The 11,125-nt window shown below is 45.8% G+C and overlaps 1 long non-coding RNA gene across 7 annotated transcripts; it reads left to right on the top strand.

Annotated features, from left to right (window-relative positions):
• Positions 1-1,877: 1,877 nt before the first annotated feature.
• LOC119346903 lies at positions 1,878-5,690 on the top strand. 7 transcript variants are annotated; one of them, XR_005168013.1, is made up of 9 exons: positions 1,887-2,204; positions 2,642-2,829; positions 3,093-3,252; positions 3,334-3,402; positions 3,505-3,693; positions 3,864-4,027; positions 4,669-4,719; positions 4,862-5,059; positions 5,410-5,682. It is a non-coding gene; the product is annotated as an uncharacterized LOC119346903 (long non-coding RNA). The 7 variants fall into 7 exon arrangements; XR_005168007.1 differs by having other exon boundaries at positions 1,888-2,204; positions 3,864-3,993; XR_005168001.1 differs by having other exon boundaries at positions 1,880-2,204; positions 3,864-4,719; positions 5,410-5,689.
• Positions 5,691-11,125: the final 5,435 nt, after the last annotated feature.

The following is an 11,125-nucleotide window of genomic DNA, read 5'->3' as shown; positions in this document are numbered from 1 at the left end:
GTTGGGATTCGATGAATTGTGAGTTTATGATCAGATCTATCCACAAATATTATTTGAGTTTTCTCCGAACTCTTTTATTCATGATTATTATAACCTCATATTTCTTCTCCGGTTTATTGGTTTGGTTTTCCCAACTAGATTGATTTATCTTGCCATGGGAGGGATGCTTTGTGATGGGTTCAATCTTGCGGTGCTCAATCTCAGTGACAGAAAGAGACATGACACACATGTATCGTCGCTATTAAAGGTAACAAGATGGGATTTATTTCATCCGTGAATTTATCTTGTCTACATCATGTCATCTTGCTTAAGGCATTACTCCAATCTTTCATGAACTTAATATACTAGATGCATGCTGGATAGCGGTCGATGTGTGGAGTAATAGTAGTAGATGCAGGCAGGAGTCGGTCTACTTGTCTCGGACGTGATGCCTATATACATGATCATTTCTTTGGATATCGTCATAATTATTTGTTTTTCTATCAACTGCCCAATAGTAATATGTATACCCACCGTATGCTATTTTCTTGAGAGAAGCCTCTAGTGAAAACTATGGCCCCCGGGTCTATGTTCTATCATATATTAAAACTTGTGGCGCATTATTTGCTGTTAATTATGAAATAAAATTATATCCTACTTGTGGTGCATTATTCGCTATTAATTATGTTCAATGCGCGTTTATGACCGTTTTTGTTTTTTGGTTGGTTGCTTCTCAATCTATTTACTAGCCTTCACTTGTACTAAGCGGGAATACTGCTTGTGCATCCAATTCCTTAAACCCAATGCCAAATGAGTCTACCATACCTACCATATGTGGTATTTCCATGATGTTCCAAGTAAATTTGTATGGGCCAACTCTAATTTTCAAAATCAATTTCTGTTTTGTGTGCCTATACCGCTCATGAAGCGGTAGCGGGTGGCCAATATTTTTCATGGTAGGTATTTTATTCTCATGACGAGTGTTTATCACTTGTCATTGCACAAGAGTGTGACAGGTAATAGGGATGCCTAGTCCTGAAATACTATGATAACAAATTCCTTGGAAAGTGTTGGTATGGAAGGTACCCGTGGATACGACTAGCCACGAATTGTGAAAGAATGGTGGAAAAGAAATATACTTTACTTTTTTGTTTGGGAACCGCTGTCGGTGTCAAAACCGGCGGATCTCAGGTAGGGGGTTCCGAACTGTGCGTCTAGACGGATGGTAACAGGAGACAAGGGACACGATGTTTTTACCCAGGTTCGGGCCCTCTCGATGGAGGTAAAACCCTACTCCTGCTTGATTAATATTGATGATCTCTACTCCTAATGCCTCAGTTGGTAGGTCGCGTTCCGGGTTTTATTTTTGTCCCACCTCACTCGGTCTTTTTTGGTACTTCTTTGGTACTTCCTCCCACCTCCCTCCCAGCCGCGAAAAACCAAGAAAAAACCCGCGATCGAGTCCCGCACCCGCCCAACCTCCCGTCCTGGAAGAAAACGTACGAAAAAAACCTACGAAAAAAAACCAGAACTCGCACGCACGAGCGAGGCTGCCCTCTCGATCCCCTCGACCTACGATCTGTGACTGCAGACGCACCAGATCGCCGCCGCGGACCTCGCAGGGAAGACGCGGATGAGATCCCAAGCCGCTGCTCCTCCTCTCCCGGGATGCAGCCGCCGCCGCCGAACCAGGGAGACGCCGGCGACCATCGCCGCCGTCGTGGATCACCAGGACGCCGCCGCCTGCACCGCCACCACCGCGCCTCGGATACGTCGCTGCGAGGAGGATCCCTGGGAGCGGGAGGAGGTAGGGGTCAGCCGCGTCGACAGCGGCGAGGTGGAGCCCTGGGGCTGGGAGTGGGTATGGGAGGAGGTGGGGGCAGCTGCGAGCGCAGCGGGGTGAGGGGCGTCGATGAGATGCTCCTGGTGCCTCCCTCCGAGTGGGAGGGGGAGAGGGGCGTCAGCGGCGAGCCGGACGGGGCGAGGGGCGTCGATGAGATGCCCCCGGCGCTTCCCTCCGGGCGGGAGGAGGAGAGGGGCGTCGGCGACGAGGCGGGTGTCGGCGGCAAGATGGTCTCTGACGGGCGTGATAGGCGGGCAGCTTAGGCGTGAAGCGTGCGTTCATGGAGGTATTCGCCAGGGCGCTCTTCTATCCGACGGTGATGCTGAACTACGGCCGCAGCTTGATCGAGCCCGAGTTCCACTGGTGGGATCGCATCGACAAGGTCAGTTCACGTCTGTATTCTTCTTCTTCATTCACGGGGAGAATTTTGCGAGAGAATAGCAAGGGAAGGTACCGGATCATGAAATGGAACTGTTCTGTTTTCCGGAACACAAGTAGTGAGCACGGTAGATTCTCTGTACGTTCGCAGAAATTGTCATTGCTACTAATTACAGCAGTAATTACATCGAGATGGCTACGGTTAACTCCGTTTGAACTTATCTGGGTCCAAGACATATTGAGCACTTGAGCAGTACCTTGCCGAATACATTCATTACCTAGACATACTCAGTTAATTCACGTTGGTTTGTTAGAAACCTTGTTTGTTGAATCTGTATTGATATTTATTGTATTTTCAGCTGTAGGGATGTTGCTGTTTGAGGAATACTGAATGCTGTTCATCTGTATACATTGAACTAATTTTAATTTGTATCGACCCAGGATATTTGGATAGGGGCAGTTCCTCACCAACCAATGTCATAATTTATCACGTCCGCAAATGATTTTTGGACTGTAGTTTGGATTGTTCTGCCGAGCGTATAACAACGCATGCTATCTATCAAAGCTTCGACTCATTTGTTTTGCTGCTCCGGAATATTGAGACGAGAAGAATGGCCTTGATGCTGGAGGTACAAAGAGGCACAAATAAACTTTCACTCATTACACTAGCACTGTTTTACCATTGACGGAGCATTGTGAATATGTTAACAGACTACTTGGGTGTTCTGATATCGAAATATGTACATAATATAAGTATATACCATGACATGCACTGCTGCTTCTAATTAGATACAATAGCTTCTCTCTTTTTTATTGTACAGCTCAGATCTTCATTACATTACAACCTTATGTTTTGCTTATTTGTTTACTAAAATTGGTGTTCTGTCTCTAGGTTAATGGATCACCCTGGGAACGATTTTGAGGGCATTATGCCAGCTACTTTGATGGCAATGGATTATGGAATGGCAAACTAACAGGGCACATCGCACAACTGGTATAAATGTGTTGATATGTTGCATTTCAAGGCAGTTTCACTCATAAATACTACAAAGGTTTACAAAATGTTCACACAGTATTTGGTTCATATCACCATTGTTTCATGTTCGATTGACTGGTGCTGTTCTCTTACATAGTTTGAACCATTTAGCATTTGGGACCACGAGGATTCCGATTGGGAGAACGACGTCGTCCATAGATTAATGGTGAGACTTTGGTGCTTTGATTAATTTCCAGGACCATTGTTTCCTGTCCAGTGATGCAATCTGAAAATCATGCAAAAATTTGTCATGTTTGGGCATTGTCAGTATGGGAACACCGGGCCAACTCACTTTACAGGACAGGAGGGTTGACCGCTGGGCGATGCGCTGCACGAGTAGGCCAGGAGGAACAAGAGTAGAAGAGGACTGTAGCCTGTAGGTGAGAGAAGATGATGCCATTGCCATCTTGACTGAAGGTTGGGCATCTAAAGATGCTTGGCAACCAGAACTCTGAAGGTATATGGTGTGATATTTACTAAAATTATATTGACCAAGCACAACATATCCAATCATCTGGAACCTGTCCTCTTCTTTTCTGGAACTAGCGGAAACCACCGTTCTTTGACTGATTGTTACAGAGTTTATCTGGTTTTGAAAATTAATATTCTCTGAAATTTTTTTGCTAGCTAAACACCACTTGAAGGTACCTGGAAATACATTACTTGCTGAAGCTGCACATCCTACGCCCCAGGAGGAGGCCAAATGCATATTCCGATCATGTGTTCTAAATACTAAAGCTTCCTTGCTGGATCTAAGGTTTAATTTCTCTGCCCCAATGCTGGTTCTTAGGGTAATACAAGTTCTACTCCATATTTTTGATGCCCTCCACACAACTGTATGTTCATGTTCCAGAGTCCTTATTCATAGTTAATTTCAATCACAAAGTGACAAATGCCAGTCTATTAGTTAACATGTGTATCTCCGTTTCTTCTAAGTTTCAATCGACCTACTCTGAAGTTGTTCCTAAGACAGTGCCTCAAGCAAAGGGAATGAGCCTCAGTTAGTGTATCTAGCGAGTTCGCGATCCTTTGTTGGGATAAACATTTGTGCAAGAGCAAGTCTCGTCACTGTTGGTTGTTAGTACTTTTGCTTGATAATTCTAATTTTTACTTCAGTTCATAAGGCAATGTAGTTATGCTTGACGCACGATATGAAGACTGCCATTTTGCCTTTTGACCTTGGTTTCTTCCTCCAGTAAGTAAATGCACATAGTTCTTTTCTAAATTAGAGCATATGACTTGTTGATCGATCTCTGAGCTCAGTAATAATATTAAGCCTTAATCTGTTTACTGTAATCTGGAATAAAATTAAATAAATAAGGAAACGTTATATTCATATATCTTTTTTGTACTTTGATGGTTTCACACCACAAGTTCCTAGATGGTAATTGTGCTGCATATGTCTGCTCTCTTACTTTGTTTTTCTGAACAGGTAGGTTCCGAAAGATGTCATGAAGAATTTCTTTGAGAGAATTTGCGTGAGGTGTGTCTAAATGATTTTTATCTTCTGAACATATTCTTGTATGACTAACTGAATTCATTTTCTCAAAACGTTGGTACTTTTCCTTTTTCATTTATGTTGCTCGACTGAGTCTCTCTCGGATCATGTACACTCCACATGTTAGCTGATCTGTAGCAGTGCGGAAGGTGAGCTTGGCTGCCGGCAACAGCTCCTTTGGCTGATCTGCGGTGATGCAGAAGTTGGGTTGGAAAAAAGCACGACCGGCTGCTCTGAAGTGGGTCGTAGGGAGAGCTTCGTAAGAGATAGGGAGGGAGCTCTATTGGCCCGTGCATGACATCCAACCCAATGGCATCATGCCCTGGTAAGCTTCTTATCTGTTCCAATTCTTGCACTTGGTCTTTTTCTTTCTAACCCTGAAAATAGAGTTTGCCTTGATTCCTAATCATGCTTTAAAAGCTGATATCCACCTCGTTTATCTTGCTACTGGTGGTAATGTGTGCAAGTATGATTTTGTGATAATGCCAGATGTTGTGTGCCTTCTTTATTCATGGTACGAGTACTCTAACCTGGCTCGTATGATAATGTATCCCTGCTACAGAGCACAAACGACGTGTTTTTAATTATATTTTAGTTGACATGGATTTCATTTATCTTGTGAATTGTATAGTCAGATCATGAATTTTAATGATTGATTGATTTTCATGGTCACAGGTAGGCATGGTTGCATGGCCACGGGGAGAATGGAGCAAGTAGCGTGTGAGGAGTTTAAGAAATGGGGACAAGGGACAGTTTAGTTAATTAAGTCTATGTTAGTTTCAAGTTTTATCCTTGTTGCGGTAAAAAATTAAGGTTGGATTAACCACCATGTACATCTTTAATTACTTTTAAATAAGAAATATAATCAAAATATTCTCTTGAAATCATAAAATTTATATAATTTGTACAAGTACATGAAGGTGGAACATGAGGAAGGGTGGGAGAAGATTAGGCCCCGTTTGGTAACAAAGTATTTTCTATGTATTCCCATAATACTGCAGTTTTTTATAATACTGTAGTTTTTATTACAAACGGTTGTTTGGCTGTCTCTAAAAATTGTAATTTTAATACTGCAGTTTTTGGCAAACCACAGTATTTTCTCTGCATCAAAAAAAGAACCACATACCTCTTTTTTTTAAACTGAGCTCGCTGAGAAAAGAGAGTCCCTCGCTCATACCTTCTTCTCAACACGCCTCATGTCCACGACCGTTTTATCAGGATCTTCTGCTTGGTGATTTAGTTAGCTCGCTTCCATTTGTTGCTCCAAATTACAACCAACCACAAAATCGTTTTGAAGACGTTGTTGCCGTCCGGATAGCCAGTTAGAATATGTGTCTTCTAGGCCGTGTGCATGGCCGTTCTTGGTGCATGGCCGAGTAGTTGCATAAAATGGCTAGCTAACTAGAAAAGCACGTGTGTCTACAGCTGCTAATGGTTTTAGCTAGCTAATTTTGTGTCGCTGAAAATGGGATAGCCAAACAGGTTGTCTGTATTATCAATACTACAAAATATTCTGTTATGTTAAAACTGTGGTATTTCACACATGTAGGCTAGATTACTGTAGTTTTTGATACTTAGGTTTTTGGGATACTTAGGTTTTTGTATTATTGGATACTTAGATATCGTTTCATTTTCTTGCAAGGAGAGGATGGTTACAAAGAAATAACAAGAAATGGAGAGAGAATCAGTTTTATTACTGTATGGATGGAAACCACATGCCAGCTTGTCCAACATATTTCTACATTGAGTCAATTATTTGACCGCTATGTTTTTTTTATTCCATGGCAATGCATGGTCGTTCAACTATTCAAATTTACAGGCTGTTCATCCACTTTTTTCAAGCTATTTACATATTTGTCACTTGTCAGCAAGTTTGCATATGATGCTAGGAAGTGAACATAAGGACACATAAACGTTGCATTTTGAATATGAAATAAACTCAACATCCAAATAACAAATTTGTTGCTCCGTCCATCGGTGAGCAGGAAATGTAAGCATCCTTCTAAATAAGATATTACCTATCTTGAAGCTAGAAATGCAAGAATTCTTCTAAGTAAGATATTAGTTATCTTCATGATGGAAATGCAAGCATCCAAAATCTACAACAATATTTCTAAAAACTGAAAACAATCTTTCAATCTTGATATGAGAATGAAACATAAGCAACATCACAGAGTTTGCTATTTCTTTTGAAACACAATTACCAACAAGTGATATACAGGTGAACTTACAGTTTATTCAAATTGGAATGCGGCTCACTCTACTAAAAAGGACGATGTCACCCACTCCGAGTAAAAACGGTCATCTACTCGCATTTAGCATCTGACCAATGAATATATATTGTATATGAGTTTTCTATTTTTTATTTTAATATTGTTTATATGTTTAATTTTGTAGATCAAAGATCAAAACTGACGGCTTTTTATTGACAAAGCTTTATGGTGAACCAGACTGAAAAATCATCAGGTTTTACACAATCAGAAGAGATGCATACAAATAATTGTTCTTTATATATTTGTTGTGCATGATAGTACAAGAGGTATGTTTCTATACATATTTATTTTTGCAGAGTATGAAAGAGATGGAGATGGATTATGTCAACGTTCAAAAACAATCCATCGACAAGGGTGTTGAGGCGATGTCATTGAAGGGCCCAAAAATTCGTTAAGATTTATACAACAAAAGGCCCGTGGCAACGCACGGGCATTCTACTAGTATGGGTAGTACAAGAGTGGATCTACCACGAGATCAGAGAGGCTAAACCCTAGAAGCTAGCCTATGGTATGATTGTTGTTCGTCCTACGGACTAAAACTCTCCGGTTTATATAGACACCGGAGAGGGCTAGGGTTACACAGAGTCGGTTACAATGGGAGGAGATCTTCATATCGTATCGCAAAGCTTGCCTTCCACGCCAAGGAAAGTCCCATCCAGACACGGGACGAAGTCTTCAATCTTGTATCTTCATAGTCCGGGAGTCCGACCAAAGGTCATAGTCCGTCCATCCGGACACCCCCTAATCCAGGACTCCCTCAGTAGCCCCTGAACCAGGCTTCAATGACGGTGAGTCCGGCGCGCAAATTGTCTTCGGCATTGCAAGACGGGTTCCTCCTCCGAATACTTCATAGAAGATGTTGAACACAAGGATAGTGTCCGGCTCTGCAAAATAAGTTCCACATGCCACCGTAGAGAGAATAATATCTGCACAAATCTAATCTGCTGACGTACTCCGCAGTGAGACATCACGCCACGGCCAGGCCTTTATTCGAATCATTTTACTGTTCCACCTCAGCGCGTTTAGCGAGGCGGTTTCCTTGGCACGTCTTGTCGAAGCAGAGATCGTGTCCCTTTATTCCAGGATTCTCATCAATACGGGCGTGGGTAACCCAACCGCGCCATTAACCGCGACGCTTGGGAGATAAGCGAGTTTTATTAGGCCGATGGGGGTTCGTAGTTTCGGCCGCCCATATAAGGGGATAAGAATCTACCCTTTCCATTTATGCCTTCTTCCTCCTTTGCTTATTCATCCCTGTGCGCTCGAGCTCCAACGCCCAAGCCCGCACTTCCCACCTCAACCTTCTCCAATCATGTCCGAAGCGGGAGGTAGATGGATGGCCTCCTCCGTCACGGAGGGGCAAATCAAAAAGCTGAGGAAGGCCGGATACCCCTATCTGACGACATCGCGCACCGGCTTCCAGATGTGGGGCAACTCATCCCCACCCCCAGGTCCCATGAGAGGGTTGTTTTTCTTCCCCATTTCCTCCACGGACTGGGTTTTCCTCTTCACCCGTTCGTCCGGGGGCTCATGTTCTACTACGGCCTGGACTTCCACGATCTGGCCCCGAACTTCATCCTCAATATCCCTGCGTTCATCGTCGTATGCGAGGCCTTCCTCTGCATCCAGCCCCACTTCGGCTTATGGCTGAAGACTTTTAATGTCAAGACGAAGGTAGTGGGCGGCCGCCAAGCAGAGTGCGGAGGTGCCATGGTGGGCCGGATGGCCAACGTCCTATGGCTCGAGGGCTCCTTCGTGGAGACAATAAAGGGATGGCAGTTGGGGTGGTTCTACATCACCGAGCCGCGCGATCCCAAATGGGCGACGACCCCCGAATTCCGATCTGGCTTCCCCACACGGCTCACTTCCTGGAAAGAGACAGGCCTAACGTGGGGGGATTCAGAAGAGCTGACCGGACTTCAAACCTGCGTCCAAAAGCTGGTGAGCAAGAATCTCAAGCTTGTCAACATAGTCCAGGTCATGCTTATCCGCCGGATCCTCCCATGCCAACAACGGGCCTTCAAATTGTGGGAGTTTGATCCGGCACAACACCAAACCTTGAGCAAGCTTTTCGACACTACGTACGAAGATGCCTGGAAGGTGCTGTTTAAGGGCGCAGAGGCACCCGCATCCACTATCGAAGATCGCGGATTCAGCTCGCGGCGTCAGGCCAGCGAGGTAAGCTACACTACCCTTTATGGGACTCTTGTATTTCATAGTCTGACTCTATGTGGGATCTAACCTCCCTTTCCTTTGACAGGACTAGCTGAAGACATCCGGGCAGGTGAACTGTCCGGCTCCCTTACCAGAAGACCCAGCGGACGCCCAATTGTCAGGGCTGCTGGTTCCGGCACCTCACGTGGTGCCGGAGAAGAAGGCCAAGAAGAAGGCCATGGAGACTCGAAAGAGCTCCCGGCGCCTGGTGGTGTCGGGTTCATCGCCCGACAACCCCGAAGCACCCTCCGCCTCTGAAGACGAGGAGGAGGAGGAAGAAGAAGCCTCTCCCCCTCCAACGGGGGGGAGGAAAGAAAAGAAAGGCTGCCCCAACTGGGGAGGCTGGAGGGTCCAAGAAGGGGAAGACCCTCCTGCCGGACTACGCCTCCGATGCCGAAGACGACGTGGAGGAATGGCCATCCAGGGTCAAGCCCCTAGCAAAATCGTAAGTGTCCGGTTACCCGAATGACTTATGGCGCTCCTCTATTATTCGGTAGCTTCTGACGCAGAATTTAATTATGCAGTCCGCCCAAAGCTCAGCTCGATGATTCAACGAGCGGCTCCTTGGATTCGTCGGATGTGAATAGTGCTTCACTTCCGACGGCCTACTCCCCTCTCCCTACGGACGACGCCAAGGTGGAGTCCCGAAAGGGACTAAACCAGGAGGAGGTGGTCCTGGAGGCGCCGCAAGGCGACCTCCCGGACTCCAGGCCCAAAGGGGATAAAGTCCCCGAGGGATCTAAGTCCGGCCCCGGGCCGGACACTGCTCCGGAACCATCAATGGTTCCAGAGTCCGACAGGCGGCGCCTTCCTAAGAAGGGCAAGCCTGCGACCTTCGTCCATCCGGAGGTGCCGGACAATTTGCTGGAGGTGCTTAACAGCGCCTCCATCGACGAGGAACACCGCACTGTTATGAGTGCGGTGATTTAGAAGGTTCAGTCTGCCAAGAGCGGGCTGACAGAAGCCTGTACAAGTCTGTTAATAGGCTTTGAGATATGTGTTCAAAAACATATAAAAATATTACCGCATAGATAGTAGCCCCTGATGCTCAGTTCGGCGTTTGGAAAGAAATGCCGAGCTGATGATCTAAAAAGATATACGCAGGAGTCTAACAAAAATATGTCAATATGGGAATGCAGGCTGCGCTGCTGACCTCTGCCGCACTGACTGCGGAGGTCAATTTATTGAAGGAGAACCTCGAGCGGTCCGAGAACGAGCTCGGCCGTGCCAAGAAGCAGCTCGAGGACAAGGAGGGTATGTAATACCGTATGTAAATGTATATAGAAATACTTGGTTGCAAATAATGACAGGACCAACGTAAATGTTGTAGGGGCCACGGCCGAGGTGGCGACCCTGAAGGAAGCGGTGTCCAAGGCCGAAAACAGTGCGGCCTTGGAGTGCACCGAGCGAGAGAAGCAGGAGGCGCGGGTGGCGGAGGTGCGGCAAGAGCTCCAGGCTCTCGTGAAAAAACATGAGAGTTTGGAGCGTGACTCGAAGACTCGAGAGTCCGAGCTCGCCTTGGCTCTTGAGAGTGCCAAGACCGCTAAGGCCGAAGCCCAGAAGGCCCTCCAGGTGATCGAGGCGATGAAGAAGATAGCGGCGGGTAAGGCATTCTTTATGCAAAGCAAGAATATAAAAGTAAATTATCTGTTACTTACCCGAATCCGGAGCTCTCAAGGAGCGTTCGCCGATCTGCCCTGTAGTGTGTCTGATGCTGCCGCATTCTACCAAGCCGAAGAGGGGAGCTCGACGGAAAAGGTGTTCTGGTCTCAGTATGCTGAGGCCGAACATCCGGTACCCCTGAGCGACCAGCTGAAGCAGCTGGTCGAGCTCCACAAGGTGGCCGAACAGGCCATGAAGGGCCTCATAGTTCGGCTGTGGCCTAGAGAAGCCATGCCTGGGAG

The sequence above is a fragment of the Triticum dicoccoides genome, chromosome 1B (assembly GCF_002162155.2).
Source record: "Triticum dicoccoides isolate Atlit2015 ecotype Zavitan chromosome 1B, WEW_v2.0, whole genome shotgun sequence".
In the NCBI taxonomy this organism is placed as follows: Eukaryota; Viridiplantae; Streptophyta; class Magnoliopsida; order Poales; family Poaceae; genus Triticum; species Triticum dicoccoides.
The sequence above is the reverse complement of the archived record's forward strand: the minus strand, read 5'-3'. Positions and strand labels throughout refer to the sequence as shown.